The 18,603-nt window shown below is 45.9% G+C and overlaps 1 long non-coding RNA gene across 1 annotated transcript; it reads left to right on the forward strand.

Moving 5' to 3' along the window:
• The first annotated feature begins 1,514 nt into the window (after positions 1–1,514).
• LOC142254430 (uncharacterized) lies at positions 1,515–2,064 on the forward strand. Its single transcript, XR_012727226.1, has 3 exons — positions 1,515–1,619; positions 1,700–1,757; positions 1,986–2,064. It is a non-coding gene; the product is annotated as an uncharacterized LOC142254430 (long non-coding RNA).
• The last annotated feature ends 16,539 nt before the right edge of the window (positions 2,065–18,603 follow it).

The raw sequence follows: 18,603 nt of genomic DNA on the forward strand, positions 1-18,603 counted from the left end.
TGCTGTCATCGCCTGAGACCAGTGTGTAGTTACTAAGGTCTATATACAATATGAACCAAAAATTCCACAATAGGGGATATCCCCCCTATGTGAAACCTGCTGCACAACCCGCACAGTCATTAGGCTCTCAAAACTCCCCTTTGTGAACACCTTCCATCTGTTTTCCCCACTCATCAAAACTGCTATCCTGAAACACTGGCCCCTCCTACACCAGGTTTATCCCTCCATTCCCGAATTCCAAAATAAGCCACTATTCTGTTTCAAGCGTCCCCCTAATTTAAGGGATCTTTAGTACGTGCAGACATCGGCCCATCCAAACCACCAATCAGGCAAATTTTCCTATCCACCAGCCGGAAGGGGACATTCCCTTGTCTTCATTGCCTTCAATGTTCCCACGTCACTAAAGGTGATCATTTCACCCACCCACGAACCGGCAGGAGATACCCCATCCAGGGATACTTTACGTGTGACTCTAATTACGTCGTGTATCTTATCAAGTGCCCGTGCGGTCTCGGATATGTTGTAGAGACCACCCAACATATCCGAGACCGCATCAGCAAGCACAAATCGACAATTCGCTGTAAACAAATGATTCTACCTATCCCGGCACACTTTATTTCCACTGGTCATTCAATTGCACAACTGAGATTTCAGGTGCTTGAACATGTCTGCCCCCCAGACGAGGAGGCAATCGCATCAAACTATTACGTGAGAGGGAATCTTATTGGATTCATACCCTACAAACCCTAGAGCCTCATGGCCTTAACCGAGAATATGAGGTCCATGTCTAGTTCTTTCATTGCTTCTTACGACTTATTATTATTTTACATAATGTGATACGTGTGCTTCTTACTTATCTGCAGTTTTTTGAATTTTTTTCCCTATTTAAAACTTTTTGCTATGCATGTATATTGACGCCTGTATTTGCTCTCCTTTCTTTCTTTAGGTATCTTAGTATCCCTTCTCCTTCACCCACAGTCCACTATAGTATCCTTCTGCACCTTTGGGCCTCCTGACAGGTAACTATACTACATTCACACTGAGTGCGCTCATAGCCCCTTCAACAGATACAGTTCGCAGTCCCTAGCATATATACACTCTTACATATTCCTATCTATTGCCTCTCTCATACACCATTCCCATACCCATATCAGACCCTCTTTGAGCCACTATCATACACCTACATCACTTACATTTCCACACCCCTATCAGATCTTACGTTTTGGCTTCCAGCCCCCCCCAACTACAGCGTTACACCAGGCCCACACCCCCCTTACATGATGGACACATCCATATCCCTATCAGACTCAGCGCCCATGACACTGGCGCTGCCCAGTGTCCATCCCACATTACTGACGTCATGCACACACCCCTCGACATGTCTCTGCTCCTATCGCACTCATGCTCTTGTGCCTGGCCCTTCCCAGCGCTGACTCAGCACCGCTGACGTCACGCGCATGCGCATTTGACACCTTCCCTCCATGCAATGAGCCCGCCCAACCCGGAAGTGACGCTCCACTCAGCGCTGCCTTTATAATGGCGCTCCCCAGCCCAGTATACCCACGCTGCCATCACCATTGCCACCGCTGTTCCAGCACTTTATGGTCCTTCATGAGCAGGTAATCCAGCGCTTCCATTCCCTGTGGACTCCTCACCATTTCTGCTTCACACTTCCTAACCTTTGTGACTTCCTTTCCAGGCGTCCTCTCCCCTCCTCTTCTGCCTCTGTGTTTTATCATCACATCACCACTACTCTGGTATGTAGTTTTGCTACCTTGATTACTACTATCTCCTCCCATGTTTAATGGTTATGCATGTATGTAATTAACAGTCATGTTTAATGAAGATTTAATATCCTCTTGGTTCCTTTGTACCAATTATCACATGACTATATTGCCATCTGTTTTATCCAACGAACAGTGATTTCACTTTTTCATTTTGCATTGTGGTGCTTTTCTCTTATGCATGTTACTCTTAACTGTCAGATACCGCCCAATGCTGAATGTGACGCCTTCCACATACCTTCTACTCTGACGGCTGTCCTTGTGACCCGTATGCCCATGCGTCTCTATTATAAGTATGTACATATCCTGTATATAGATGTATATTTGTATATATTGCTGTTTGTCACACTTGTATATACACTCACTGTATACTTTTACCTCCACAGGCAACTACCTTGAGAAAGGTCTGATAAACCGAAACGTTGGTTTGTTGCTTTGTGTTAGGGTTCACATTTGCATTGTTTGTCGGTTGTAAATAAAACAGACTTGCATCCAAAAATCTTTCTCTCCTTCCTTTTTGAGTGCTGGGGTTCCCCTTTTACTACTTACTACTTACTATATACAATATACTGGCCAACCTGCAGGACATTTTAATGGTATTAATATGAAATGCATTTTTCTTACTATTTCTCTTGGACCAGGTTAAGGAATTTGATTGTCGATTAACTTGTATCAACGTGTAAATGATGTATAGTACATATATAATATTAGACTCTGCTTTCTAGAGTTTTCAGGTTATGTGAGGATTTCATGTTCAGAAAAAGCTACATCAGCACTACATTGTCTGACTCTGTCCTCTTATTTCTCTTCATTTAGTTACTGTGCGGGCTCACTTAACTGGATGGCTAATGACACTCAAGAAGACTTTTGTGCTGGCACCGAGCTCTGTTTTAAGAATAATCATCCTCATCTCGAGTCTTATTATCTTGCCTTATCTAGGGTAAGTTTCTTCATTACATAACTGCTTGGAAAACCATGACTTCGAGTACTGCATTACACTACCTACTGCCAGTGTGTGTACAGTGTGCCTATAAAGGATTGCCTGTATTTAATGATATATATTATAGGTTCTCACCAGTTACACAACATAAAGTTAATATTTAAGTGGCAAAGAATTTTGGATGCTTAATTATATTTTACATTGTTCTGCACTAAGAGGTAAAGGTTAGAGTTAGTTATAAGGCTATGTTCACACACTGCGTTTTTTACCTGCGTTTTTGGTCCGTTTTTGCTGCAGAAATTTCTTGAGAAATTCTTGTAACCTTTCTGCAGACATTCCCCAGCAAAACCTATGGGAAAAAAAAATTAGCTGTGCATACACTGCATTTTTTTCTTAAGAAAATTCTTTCAGTAGATTTTCTTAAGAAAAAGAATGAGCATGTCACTTCTTTTCTGCAGCTAACTGCGTTATTTCACTCCATTGACTGTAATGTAATCATAAAATAGCGCAGGAATAACGCAGGTAGCAAGTAATGTGCGTTATTCCTGCGCTATTCCCACGTTATTTCACGTTTTTCGTGACATAGTGTACTTCCCTGACTGCGTTTTGCAGGGAAGTGATGTCACTAGTACAGGAAGAGGAAGTTCCTCCATTTTCAAGTTGTCAAAATGGCGTGGTACAGCAGAATGAGTAGTATAGATGTGAAAAAATTGATTGAAATGGTAAGTATATAGTGCACTCAAACAAACACATATCACACACAGACACATACATATATAATGCACACACACATAGAAATCAAACGTATATTTTAAAAAACAAACGCGGGCTCCGCTGTATTTTCCCCGTCCAGCCGGGTAAGCACACAGCGGCGGCCAGGTATTCTCAGGCTGGGGAGGGCGAGGGCAGGGTTAATGCCCCCTCCCTCCCGCAGCCCAGAATCTCAGCCCGCCGCTGCCCCGGGACTGTCGCATGCATTATTCGGCAGTACCGGAGTGTTACCGGCTCTTCCTCTTGCCGTGTGCCGAGGCAATCAGGGTAATATGGAGTTAACAGCAGCCCATAGCTGCCGCTAAGTCCAAGATTAGTGATGGCAGTGTCTATGACACGCCGTCACTAATCTGTAATTGAAAGTAAAGAAACACTCACACACACCGAAAAATCCTTTATTTTGAATAAAAGACAAAAAGCCCCTCTTTCTCCAGTGTATTAACCCCTCCCAGACACAGCTCCGACATAATCCACAGCGATGTTCCGTGGCGCTTCCAGCCCTGCTCCAGTTGCGTGTGACAGTTCTCCACGGGTCAGCGACTGCTGAATCCGTCTCCTGAGCGTGTGCAGAGGTGACTCCAGGACATTTCTCATGGCCGGTGATGTGAACACACTACTGGCCGCGAGAAGTGCAGTGTGTGTGGGGGTTGGGGAAACACAAACATTATAAATAAAGCTGGAATATCTATACCTCTATCTATGTATTATTATCTATCTATCCATTATCTATCTATCTATCTATCTATCTATCTATCTATCTATCTATCTATCTATCTATCTATCTATATTATCTATCCATCTATCTATCTATCTATCTATCTATCTATATTATCTATCCATATTATCTATCTATCCATCTATCTATATTATCTATCTCTGTTATCTATATATCTATATTATCTATCCATCTATTTATCTATCTATATTATCTATCTATCTATATTATCTATATATCTATATTATCTATCTATTATCTACCTATCTATCTATATTATCTATCCATCTATCTATATTATCTATCTAATTTATCTATCTATATTATTTATATATCTATATTATCTAGCCATCTATCTATATTATCTATATTATCTATATATTTATATTATCTATCCATCTATCTATCTATATTATCTATCCTATCTACCGTAGTTATCTATATTATCTATCTATCTATCTATCTATCTATCTATATTATCTATATTATCTATATATCTATGTTATCTATCCATCTATCTATATTATCTATCCTTCCATCTAGCTATCTATATTATCTATCTATATTATCTATATATCTATGTTATCTATCCATCTATCTATATTATCTATCCTATCTAGCACTATCTATATTATCTCTATCTATTTATCTATATTATCTATCTATATTATCTATCCATCTATCTATATTATCTATCCTTCTATCTATCTATCTATCTATATTATCTATATTATCTATATATCTATATTATCTATCCATCTATCTATCTATATTATCTATCCTATCTAGTTATCTATATTATCTATCTATCTATCTATCTATCTATCTATCTGTCTATTATCTATCCATTATCTACAGTGCCTACAAGTAGTATTCAACCACCTGCAGATTTAGCAGGTTTACATATTCGGAATTAACTTGGCATTGTGACATTTGGACTGTAGATCAGCCTGGAAGTGTGAAATGCACTGCAGCAAAAAAGAATGTTATTTCTTTCTTTTTTTTTTTTTTTTAATTGTGAAAAGTTTATTCAGAGGGTCATTTATTATTCAACCCCTCAATCCACCAGAATTCTGTTTGGTTCCCCTAAAGTATTAAGAAGTATTTCAGGCACAAAGAACAATGAGCTTCACATGTTTGGATTAATTATCTATTTTTCCAGCCTTTTCTGACTAATTAAGACCCTCCCCAAACTTGTGAACAGCACTCAAACTTGGTCAACATGGGAAAGACAAAGGAGCATTCCAAGGCCATCAGAGACAAGATCGTGGAGGGTCACAAGGCTGGCAAGGGGTACAAAACCCTTTCCAAGGAGTTGGGCCTACCTGTCTCCACTGTTGAGAGCATCATCCAGAAGTGGAAGGCTTATGGAACTACTGTTAGCCTTCCAAAGCCTGGACAGCCTTTGAAAGTTTCCACCCGTGCCGAGGCCAGGCTTGTCCAAAGAGTCAAGGCTAACCCAAGGACAACAAGGAAGGAGCTCCGGGAAGATCTCATGGCAGTGGGGACATTGGTTTCAGTCAATACCATTAGTTAACGTACTCCACCGCAATGGTCTCCGTTCCAGACGAGCCCGTAAGGTACCTTTACTTTCAAAGCGTCATGTCAAGGCTCGTCTACAGTTTGCTCATGATCACTTGGAGGACTCTGAGACAGACTGGTTCTAGGTTCTCTGGTCTGATGAGACCAAGATCGAGATCTTTGGTGCCAACCACACACGTGACGTTTGGAGACTGGATGGCACTGCATACGACCCCAAAAATACCATCCCTACAGTCAAGCATGGTGGTGGCAGCATCATGCTGTGGGGCTGTTTCTCAGCCAAGGGGCCTGGCCATCTGGTCCGCATCCATGGGAAGATGGATAGCACGGCCTACCTGGAGATTTTGGCCAAGAACCTCCGCTCCTCCATCAAGGATCTTAAGATGGGTCGTCATTTCATCTTCCAACAAGACAACGACCCAAAGTACACAGCCAAGAAAACCAAGGCCTGGTTCAAGAGGGAAAAAATCAAGGTGTTGCAGTGGCCTAGTCAGTCTCCTGACCTTAACCCAATTGAAAACTTGTGGAAGAAGCTCAAGATTAAAGTCCACATGAGACACCCAAAGAACCTAGATAACTTGGAGAAGATCTGCATAGAGGAGTGGGCAAAGATAACTCCAGAGACCTGTGCCGGCCTGATCATGTCTTATAAAAGACGATTATTAGCTGTAATTGCAAACAAGGGTTATTCCACAAATTATTAAACCTAGGGGTTGAATAATAATTGACCCACACTTTTATGTTGAAAATTTATTAAAATTTAACTGAGCAACATAACTTGTTGGTTTGTAAGATTTATGCATCTGTTAATAAATCCTGCTCTTGTTTGAAGTTTGCAGGCTCTAACTTATTTGCATCTTATCAAACCTGCTAAATCTGCGGGGAGTTGAATACTACTTGTAGGCATTGTATCTATCTATCTATCTATCTATCTATCTATCTATCTATCTATCTATCTATCCATCTACCTATCTATATTATCTATCCTATCTGGCTATCTATATTATCTATCTATATTATCTATATTATCTATATTATTTACATATCTATGTTATCTATCTATATTATTTATATTATCTATCCTATCTAGCTATCTATATTATCTATCTATATTATCTATATATCTATATTTATCTATATTATCCATCTATATTATCTATTTATCTATCTACCGTATTTTTCGGACTATAAGACGCACCGGACCATAAGACGCACCCTGGTTTTAGAGAAGGAAAATAGGAAAAAAAAAATGTAAGCAAAAAATGTGGTCATGATGACACACTGTTATGGGGCGAGGATCTGCTGCTGACACTGTTATGGAGGTAATATCCCCAAATTCTATACTAAGATACGCCATCCTAGTAATGATCCTCCTGCCTTATATACAAGGATGGGGATTATATACATGTCCCTCATCCTGATATATACCCCCATCCTGTTAAATACCCCCATCCTGCTCATATACCCCCATCCTGCTATATACTGCCATCCTGGAATATGCCCTCAGCCTGCAATATACCCCCGTGCTTCTTTATACTGCCATCCTGCAATATGGCCCCATCCTGCTATATACCCTCTTGCTACTATATGGCCTGTATCCTGTATCACACAAAAAAACAATAAACGTTTATACTCACCTTTCCTCACTCCCTGCAGCATCACTCCTCCCCCTGTCTGTGCCGGCCAGCTGATCAGTGTGGAGCCGTCACCGGCCACTTCCGTGCAGCACGTGATCTCCTCCAGTCTACCGGTCAGCTGACTTGCGTGACTAGCGGGGCGCACAGCGATGACGTAATCGCTGTGCTCACCACTTTCTATACAGATCAGCTGACCGGCAGACTGGAGGAGATCGCGTGCTGCACAGAAGTGGCCGGTGAGTATGCCGTACTTATTCACTGCTCCCCGCGCTGATGATGATGTGCGGGGAGCAGTGAATACAGCCGCACATGATCACTCCAGGCTGTAGTTGCCAGGGGTGATCACGGCCGGCTGTTAATTATGCGCGCACCCCCCGCCCATCACCCCGCCCACCTGTCAGTGACGGCTTCAGCGCTGAGAGATGATGGGCGGGAGGATGCGCATGCATATGTAATGAGCGGTTCCACGTGGTCACGGCAGGCTGCTACAGCCTGCTCGTGCCCCCGATGACCCGCTCCACCGCAGCAGCCTCATTCCCGCAGCCCTATAGTCAGACCATAAGACGTACCCCCCACTTTCCCTCAACATTTGTGGGGAAAAAAGTGCGTCTTATGGTCCGAAAAATACGGTATATTATCTCTATATATCGATCTAGATATTCTATCTATCCCTCCCTCTATCTATCTTTCTATATTATCTATCTATCTATCTATTCATCCATCCATCCATCTATGTATCTATCTATTTATCTATCTATGTATTTTTCTATCTATCTCTCTGTCTATCTATCCCTCCATCCATCTGGCAGAGTCTCACATGTGTTTGTGGTTATTTTAGATGTTTTAAAAGTTGTTTTTTTTAATTAAAATTGTAGGTGGAGAGTAATCCACTAATCTGGGACCCAGCGTGCCCAGATTTTATGAATAAATTCAAGCGACATACCTGTTGGACCCAGATATGCAGGGAGCTTTTCCGCCAGTGGGATGAAGCAGACCCACAACTGCAATATCAAATAGGTAAGGTTAAAATTATAATTATTTTTTTTTTTCAAAAAGATGTGTTTTCTAATTTTTGTTTTCTATTTTATTTGCACAGATAAAGATGTTAAAAATCGGTGGCGGTCACTGAAGGACCGGTTTAACCGAGATCTATTGAAAGAGAGCAGAAGTGGATCTGCTGCACCAAATAAAAAATTTATGTTCGAGGATGAGCTACAATTTCTCAAGACAGGCAGAAGCTTACGGCCATGAGTAGTTTACATTATACACCTTTGAAAAATCAAAGTATGTTTGCAATACATTCATGTTTTTCTTTCCCTTTCCTATCATAGGACTGAAGGTAACATCTTGCCTGCAGCTGAAGATATGCCTGCACCAATGGAAGACGAATCGCAGTGTCAGCAGGACGTTTTCTACAATGAGGATGTGGACGGTCAATGCCCATCAGCTGCAGCCGAACACACGGCAGATAGCACACGAGACGCACCAGCTGCTGAGGAAGGGACAGATCCGGGAATCGCTTCCTCCGTCTCTGCTTCCAATGCACCGGCCAGCAGCTCTTCCGCAGTGGCAGCAGGAATCTCATTTCCAAGATTGCAACGTAAGAAAGGGAAGACGCCGAAAAAAGCGGCTAATATTTCAGAACAGTGTGACCAGCTCACATGTGAAGCTTTGTCACTTTTAAAAAAAACAACAACAAAAAGTACGGGTAAATGCGAGCACTTTGCAGCCAGTCTGGCTAACAGGCTTCATGACATGCCACAAAACACACAGTCAGCATGTATGACAGCCTGCTGTGCTCTTTTTGATGTTTACGAAAGGCCCCCCCCCATCCCAGTGTAGCTGGTGTTCTTAGTCATATTTATGACTTTTTCTCCCAACAAAACCAAATTGAAGAAACCCAACATGTCACCCAACCACCTAACACTACTTACCATTATACCATGGGTCAACAAAGTCAACAAATACCAATCCCAAGTTATCAAGGCCACATTCTAAGACAATAGGTTGGACCAATGCCAACTAATGTACCTTGTCAACAGAGGCCTGGCCCGCCTGCCCAGTCAGACAGTTTGCATTCTGGCTATTTCACTCCAGATTTGTTTCGGTTGTAATTCGAGTTTAACCCCTTAACGACCTTGGACGTACTGAGTACGTCATGGTGACATGGTGCTAAACGACCCATGACGTACTCAGTACGTCATGGCGAAATCGCGGTCCCGGAGCCCCGGGGAGTGAAATTTATTTACTTAAACGGTAGATTCGGGAAGGAGGGGACCTCTGCCTGACCTCAGGAGGGGTGGTGCCTCCTCCCCGAACCTACAGAGGCTGTGATTGGCTGACGAACGCCGCTCAGCCTATTACAGCCACTGTAATGTTCCAGCCATTGAAAATGGCTGGAACATTGAAATCCAGCCCTGATCAGTGCTGCTGTAGCACTGGCCATTGGCTGGAGCTGGGTGATCGATGCTTCACCCGCCCCCAGCTCTGATTGGAGAGACCGGTCTTGTGACCGCTCTCTCCAATCAATGTGGATCTGCGGCCTGTGATCGTCCCTAGAAGCCGAGGAGAGCGGTAAGTTGTTGTCCCCGCCGCCCGCCCCTGTCCCCGATCGCCCCGCCGCTCGCCCCTGTCCCCGATCGCCCCGCCGCTGCTCCCGCTTCACCGCTGTCCCCGCCGCTGCTCCCGCTTCACCGCCGCTGTCTCCGATCGCCCCGCCGCTGCTGCCGCTTCACCGCTGTCCCCGCCGCCATGCTCCCGATGCACCGCTGTCCCCGCCGCCATGCTCCCGCTGCACCGCTGTCCCCGCCGCCATGCTCCCGCTGCACCGCTGTCTCCGCCGCCATGCTCCCGCTCCACCGCTGTCCCCGCCGCCGCTCCCGATCCACCGCCGTCCCCGCCGCCATGCTCCCGCTGCACCGCTGTCTCCGCCGCCATGCTCCCGCTGCACCGCTGTCCCCGCCGCCGCTCCCGATCCACCGCCGTCCCCGCCGCCATGCTCCCGCTGCACCGCTGTCTCCGCCGCCATGCTCCCGCTGCACCGCTGTCCCCGCCGCCGCTCCCGATCCACCGCCGTCCCCGCCGCCATGCTCCCACTGCACCGCTGTCTCCGCCGCCATGCTCCCGCTCCACCGCTGTCCCCGCCGCCGCTCCCGATCAACCGCCGTCCCCGCCGCCATGCTCGCCACTGTCCCCGCCGCCGTCGCACCCACCTTTTTTAGCCGCTGCTGCCTCCGATCGGCGGCGGCCGCCGCCTCCTTCATCGGCTGCCCCTTCTCCATCGCCACACCACCTATCCCTCCATGTGCTGCAAGCCACCCTCCCCCCACGTGGGGGGAGGGTGGCTGGCTTGCAGCACATGTGGGGGGAGGGTGGCTGGCTTGCAGCACATGTGGGGGGAGGGTGGCTGGCTTGCAGCACATGTGGGGGGAGGGTGGCTGGCTTGCAGCACATGTGGGGGGAGGGTGGCTGGCTTGCAGCACATGTGGGGGGAGGGTGGCTGGCTTGCAGCACATGTGCTGCAAGCCACCCTCCCCCTACATGTGCTGCAAGCCCCCCTCCCTCCCCCTACATGTGCTGCAAGCCCCCCTCCCTCCCCCTACATGTGCTGCAAGCCCCCCTCCCTTCCCCTACATGTGCCATCTCTCTCTCGCATCAGACTCTGCCCCCCTCCCCGATCTGCTGCCTGCTCTCTCCCATTTTCCATCTACTGCCCCCTCTCACCCTCCTCGATCTGTTGCCTCCTTCATCTGCTGCCTCTTCTGTCTGCTGTGATCCTGCTGCCTAGATCCATCCTGTAAGGTAGGTATCCCCATCTCACCCCCCCCATCCTCTGCCGCTCCTCCATCCGCTGCGCCATTTCCCATCCATCCGCTGCGCCATTTCCCATCATCCATCCGCTGCGCCCTTTCCCATCCTCTGCCGCTCCTCCATCCGCTGCGCCATTTCCCATCCATCCGCTGCACCATTTCCCATCATCCATCCGCTGCGCCCTTTCCCATCCTCTGCCGCTCCTCCATCCGCTGCGCCATTTCCCATCCATCCGCTGCGCCATTTCCCATCATCCATCCGCTGCGCCCTTTCCCATCCTCTGCCGCTCTTCCATCCGCTGCGCCCTTTCCCATCTTCCATCCGCTGCGCCCTTTCTCATCTGCCGCCCCGCCCTCTCGCATCGCATTATCCAGCGCAGTTGCTCGCTTCCAGACTGCAGTGGATGATGCGATGCGAGCCTCGTGCATTGCTCTCACGTTTGGCACTGGTCTTAGTGGCAGGCGCTCTTTTTTTTTTTTTTTTTTTTTTTTACTGATGTCTGTATTTTTTATTTCGCCAAACTAATTTTTTTTGTATGGGGGGGGGTCTAGTTTCCAAAATGGGATCACATGTGGGGGAGCTCCATTGTTTAGGCACCTCAGGGGGTCTCCAAATGAAACATGGCGTCTGCTAATAATTCCAATCAATTTTACTGTGAAATGGCGCTCCTTCTCTTCTGAGCCCCACTGTACGCCCAAACAATTGATTTCCACCACATATGAGGTATCGTCGTACTCAGGAGAAATTGCACAATACATTTTATGGTGCATTTTTTTCTGATACCCTTGTGGAAAAAAAAGCTACCTGTTTGAAAAAACAATTTTGTGGTAAAAAAAAGAATAAAATATTTTCACGGCTGAACATTACAAACGTTTGTGAAGCCTCCAGGGGTTCAAAGTGCTCACTAAACAGCTAGATAAATTCCATGAGGGGTCTAGTTTCCAAAATGGGGTCAATTGTGGGGGAGCTCCATTGTTTAGGCACTTCAGGGGGGTCTCCAAATGAAACATGGCGTCCGCTAATAATTCCAACCAATTTTGCTGTGAAATGGCGCTCCTTGCCTTCCGAGTCCTGCCGTACGCCCAAACATTTGATTTCCACCACATATGGGGTATCTGCGTACTCAGGAGAAAATGCACAATACATTTTATGGTGCATTTTTTCCTGATACCCTTGTGATAAAAAAAGCTACCTGGTTGAAGCAACAGTTTTGTGGTAAAAAAATTTTTTTTTCTTTTCACGGCTCAACGTTATAAACTTCTGTGAAGCCCCCAGGGGTTCAAAGTGCACATCAAACATCTAGAAAAAATATTTGAGGGCTCTAGTTTCCAAAATGGGGTCATTTGTGGGGGAGCTCCATTGTTTAGGCACCTCGGGGAGTCTTCAAACCCGACATGGCGTCCGCTAATGAGTGCAGCTAATTTTGCACTCAAAAATTCAAATGGCGCTCCTTGCCTTCCGAGTCCTGCTGTGTGCCCAAACATTTGATTATTACCACATATGGGGTATCTGCGTACTCAGGAGAAAATGCACGATACATTTTATGATGCATTTTTCCTGATACCCTTGTGAAAATACTAATTTTTATGGCTAAAGTAACATTTTTGTGTTAAAAAAGTAAAATTTTCATTTTTTCGTCTACATTGCTTTGGTTGCTGTGAAGCTCCTAAAGGGTTAATAAACTTCTTGGATGTGGTTTTGAGCAGAGTGAGGGGTGCAGATTTTAGAATTGGGTCACTTTTGGGTATTTTCTGTCGCCTAGGTTTCTCAAATCACTCCAAATGTGATGTGGTACCTAAACAATTTTTTTTTGTAAATTTTGTTGGAAAAATGAGAAATTGGTGATGAACTTTGAACCCTTCTAACTTCCTAACGGAAATTTTTTTTTTTTCAAAAATTGCGCTGGTGTAAAGTAGACATGTGGGAAATGTTATTTAGTAACTTTTTTGTGTGACATATCTCTCAGATTTATGGGCATAAAATTTCAAATTTTGAAAATTGCAAAATTTTCAAAATTTTCGCTAAATTTCCGAAATTTTCACAAATAAACGCAAAACATATCGGCCTAAATTTACCACTGACATGAAGTACAATATGTCACGAAAAAACAATCTCAGAATCGCCAGGATCCGTTGAAGTGTTCCAGAGTTATAACCTGTCAAAGTGACACTGGTCAGAATTGCAAAAAATGTCCGGGTCTTTAAGGTGAAAACAGGCTGGGGGCTGAAGGGGTTAAGGGTACCGTCACACTTTAGCGACGCAGCAGCGATCCCTCCAGCGATCTGACCTGGTCAGGATCGCTGCTGCATCGCTACATTGTCGCTGGTGAGCTGTGAAACAGGCAGGTCTCACCAGTGACCAGCCTCCAGCCAGCAGCTACGTGGAAGCGATACTGCGCTTGCAGGGAGGCAGCGTCTGGAAGCTGCGGACACTAGTAAACATCGGGTAACCAAGCGCTTGTTACCCGATATTTACCTTGGTTACCAGCGCACACCGCTTGCTCCGGCTCCCTGCACACCTAGCCACTGTACACATCGGGTTAATAAGCAAACCGCTGTGCTTATTTACCCGATCTGTACTGCAGCTACATTTGCAGGGAGCAGGGAGCTGGCACTGGAAGCCTGAGAGCGGCGGTGCTAGTAACTAATGTAAATATCGGGTAACCAAGAAAGGGCTTCCCTTGGTTACCCAATATTTACCTTGGTTACAGCTTACCGCAGGCTACCAGAAGCCGGCTCCTTGCTCACTGCACGTTCTGATCGTTGCTCTCTCGCTGTCACACACAGCGATGTGTGCTTCACAGCGGGAGAGCAACGTCAAACAAATGAACCAGCACTGTGTGTAACGAGCAGCGATTTCACAGCAGGGGCCAGATCGCTGCTCAGTGTCACACACAGAGAGATCGCTAATGAGGTCACTGCTGCGTCACAAAAAACGTGACTCAGCAGCGATCTCACTAGCGATCTCACTATGTGTGAAGCACCCCTAAATTTCTTTTCTGTTGTTACATTGAAATTGGACCTAGACTCTACAGTCACAGGCATATCAGAAAGGATTATTTTTTCTTATGCTCCCTTTTTGTATGGTGAATTTTCCAGGGACGTTGAGGCATTAAATTAAAGCATATGTATGTCACGTACCTGCCAAACCTTCCCTGGAAACATTACCATACAAAAAGGGAGCTTAACAAAAAGGATCCTTGATGACATGCCTATGACTGTAGGGTGTGGGTCTTCTTTCAAAATAATTTTCTACCCACTATGTTTTGCTGTGGGTTTGTGGTCACATTTCACCAGGTAGATGCACTTTTCTGTTTGGTAATGTAATTTTTGTTATGTTCCAATAAAAAATACAAATGATAAAATGTATGTGTTTCTATGTGATGCAAAAAAATCAAAAGAGAATATTTGTTTGAAAAATGTATTTAATAATAAAATTCTTATTGCAAAATAAAGGAATTTCAATTTTTTTATCCAATATATTTCATGAAGGTAAAAAAATAAAGAAATGTAGACATATTAATAAGAACATATGTACAAATAATACAGGATCAGAGGAAATGTTGAGCTGTTTCTTCAATTTCACTCTTGTCCCATGGGTGTCTGCTGATCCGGCTGGACATCACCAACACTGGAGTACTGCCAGTGCACGGCACCTTCTGGACTCATGAAGTAGTCAGTGAAGGTTTCTCGCACCAACACACCCGAGTTAGAAGGTCTTTCCGAAACCACGTTGCTCACTGGATAAATTTCAGCCTGCTGTGTTTCCTCAACTTGCTGAGAGCTATACTCACGAGCATAGTTGTGGAGAACACAGCAGGCCTTTATCACAGTGTCAACGGTTTCTGGTTCTAACTGGATGGTTGTGTGTAGAATCCTACACTGACTAGTCATGATTCCAAAGGTGCACTCCACATATCTGCGTGCCCGACTCAGCCTATAATTAAAAATCCTCCGCCGGGTATCCAGTCCCCTCCGTGGGTATGGGCGCAGCAGGTTTGGCAATAAAGGAAAAGCCTCATCCGATACCATCACAAAGGGGACTGGATCTGTGGAGCCCGGCAAAGGTTGTGGGGCTGGGAGCGTTGCGCAATCTTGAAGAATTTGCAGTGCAATCTGTGATGATCGCAACACCCGGGAATCCCCCGTACTGCCATAAGCACCGACATCTATGGCAACAAATTTGTAATGTGCATCAGCCACCGCCATGAGGACCACTGAAAAATACTTCTTATAATTAAAGAAGAGTGATCCTGATCGCGGTGGCTTCTGAACTCTTACATGTTTGCCATCGACCACACCTATGCAGTTGGGAAAGTTGGCCACAGTTTGAAAGCCTGCTGCAATCTGCAGCCAACTTTCCTCGGTTGGGGAAGGCATCACCATGGGCTGCAACTTCTGCCAGATCACGTCACATGTGCACCTCACAATTCCGGAGATGGTTGATTTGCCAACGCGAAATTGCAGGTGCAGGGATGTGAAGCTCTCTCCAGTGGCCAGAAACCTGCAAATTACAAGTAGAAAGAATTAGAGAAACACACAAATATAAAGCATTTTATGCTTAACTATTAACTATTCCAATGATCTAATATAAAATGCTGAGTGTATGTATGTATCTCCGCTAAAGCAATCCGCACACACACATTTACAATCACGAAATTTTGCTCAGACGCCACAAGTGACTCAGGCTACATCATAGACTATGCTTTTAAGGAAACATGTAACCACGCACTTTCCAGTTACTCTCAAAAAAACCTGCATCCATTAAAGTGAATGGATCTAGGAGGTACAGATCATTAATAGGAGCTGAGATTGGTTGCTATAGGATCAAGGCACACTCTTTTTAGTATAAGAAGCTTATGTGTGAGGCGTTATGATGTTAGTGGAGAGATGGAGAGAGAGAGACAGTGAAAGACAGACAGGGTAAGAGACAGACAGACGAAAAGACAGACAGAGGAAGACATGTAAAGAGACAGTCAAAGACACAGACAGAAAGAGATAAACAGGGAGACATAGAGACAGCCAGGGCAAGAGACATTAAGAGAGGGCGAGAGACAGTTAGGGGTAGAGATGAGCGAACCGGTCGCGGTTCGGCTCGAGGTTGGTTCGCCGAACGGACCTCCCGTTCGAGTTCGGTTCGTCGAACGTTCGACGAACCGAACTCGAACTGCATAGGAAACAATGGCAGGCAATCACAAACACAGAAAAACACCTAGAAAACACCCTCAAAGGTGTCCAAAAGGTCACAAACAACTCACAACACATGGGAAAGTGACAAGGACATATACTCATGCGAAAACAAAAGAGCTGGACAAGGAAAAAGAGGAGGACACACAGATATATGAGTATATGCAAGGAAACATGCCATTATTGTGCAACTTGAGCCCTGCTCATTCTTGGCTTCCAATCTTGATAAATTGCCTGAGCTCGCCACGTACGTCTTGGGGATCTTGTCGTGTCCTGCAGCCAGCGTTCTCTCGGAACCTGTCTTCAGTGCTGCTGTGGGTCTGCTGGCAGATAAGCACACGTGTCTGTCCACTGACAATGTGGACATGGCTCTCAGAGGACTTTTCTTCCCCGGGGTCAGCCAGGGGACGGGAAAGGCACGCGTATTTTTGAGAGTGCTTCATGCAAAGCATCTTTTTCTTTTTCAAAAGGGGGCTCAACCGATGCCAGTCAAGTGGGGTGTGTGTGGCCCAGTGAGTGGCAACGAGGGAGACTGTGGTTGGAGTCCCCTCGCTGTGTTTCTAAAAGAACCAAGATGAACAAGTCATGGCTCTCAGAGGACTTTTCTTCCCCGGGGTCAGCCAGGGGACGGGAAAGGCACGCGTATTTTTGAGAGTGCTTCATGCAAAGCATCTTTTTCTTTTTCAAAAGGGGGCTCAACCGATGCCAGTCAAGTGGGGTGTGTGTGGCCCAGTGAGTGGCAACGAGGGAGACTGTGGTTGGAGTCCCCTCGCTGTGTTTATAAAAGAACCAAGATGAACAAGTCATGGCTCTCAGAGGACTTTTCTTCCCCGGGGTCAGCCAGGGGACGGGAAAGGCACGCGTATTTTTGAGAGTGCTTCATGCAAAGCATCTTTTTCTTTTTCAAAAGGGGGCTCAACCGATGCCAGTCAAGTGGGGTGTGTGTGGCCCAGTGAGTGGCAACGAGGGAGACTGTGGTTGGAGTCCCCTCGCTGTGTTTCTAAAAGAACCAAGATGAACAAGTCATGGCTCTCAGAGGACTTTTCTTCCCCGGGGTCAGCCAGGGGACGGGAAAGGCACGCGTATTTTTGAGAGTGCTTCATGCAAAGCATCTTTTTCTTTTTCAAAAGGGGGCTCAACCGATGCCAGTCAAGTGGGGTGTGTGTGGCCCAGTGAGTGGCAACGAGGGAGACTGTGGTTGGAGTCCCCTCGCTGTGTTTCTAAAAGAACCAAGATGAACAAGTCATGGCTCTCAGAGGACTTTTCTTCCCCGGGGTCAGCCAGGGGACGGGAAAGGCACGCGTATTTTTGAGAGTGCTTCATGCAAAGCATCTTTTTCTTTTTCAAAAGGGGGCTCAACCGATGCCAGTCAAGTGGGGTGTGTGTGGCCCAGTGAGTGGCAACGAGGGAGACTGTGGTTGGAGTCCCCTCGCTGTGTTTCTAAAAGAACCAAGATGAACAAGTCATGGCTCTCAGAGGACTTTTCTTCCCCGGGGTCAGCCAGGGGACGGGAAAGGCACGCGTATTTTTGAGAGTGCTTCATGCAAAGCATCTTTTTCTTTTTCAAAAGGGGGCTCAACCGATGCCAGTCAAGTGGGGTGTGTGTGGCCCAGTGAGTGGCAACGAGGGAGACTGTGGTTGGAGTCCCCTCGCTGTGTTTCTAAAAGAACCAAGATGAACAAGTCATGGCTCTCAGAGGACTTTTCTTCCCCGGGGTCAGCCAGGGGACGGGAAAGGCACGCGTATTTTTGAGAGTGCTTCATGCAAAGCATCTTTTTCTTTTTCAAAAGGGGGCTCAACCGATGCCAGTCAAGTGGGGTGTGTGTGGCCCAGTGAGTGGCAACGAGGGAGACTGTGGTTGGAGTCCCCTCGCTGTGTTTCTAAAAGAACCAAGATGAACAAGTCATGGCTCTCAGAGGACTTTTCTTCCCCGGGGTCAGCCAGGGGACGGGAAAGGCACGCGTATTTTTGAGAGTGCTTCATGCAAAGCATCTTTTTCTTTTTCAAAAGGGGGCTCAACCGATGCCAGTCAAGTGGGGTGTGTGTGGCCCAGTGAGTGGCAACGAGGGAGACTGTGGTTGGAGTCCCCTCGCTGTGTTTCTAAAAGAACCAAGATGAACAAGTCATGGCTCTCAGAGGACTTTTCTTCCCCGGGGTCAGCCAGGGGACGGGAAAGGCACGCGTATTTTTGAGAGTGCTTCATGCAAAGCATCTTTTT

Source organism: Anomaloglossus baeobatrachus, chromosome 10 (assembly GCF_048569485.1).
Source record: "Anomaloglossus baeobatrachus isolate aAnoBae1 chromosome 10, aAnoBae1.hap1, whole genome shotgun sequence".
NCBI lineage: Eukaryota > Metazoa > Chordata > Amphibia > Anura > Aromobatidae > Anomaloglossus > Anomaloglossus baeobatrachus.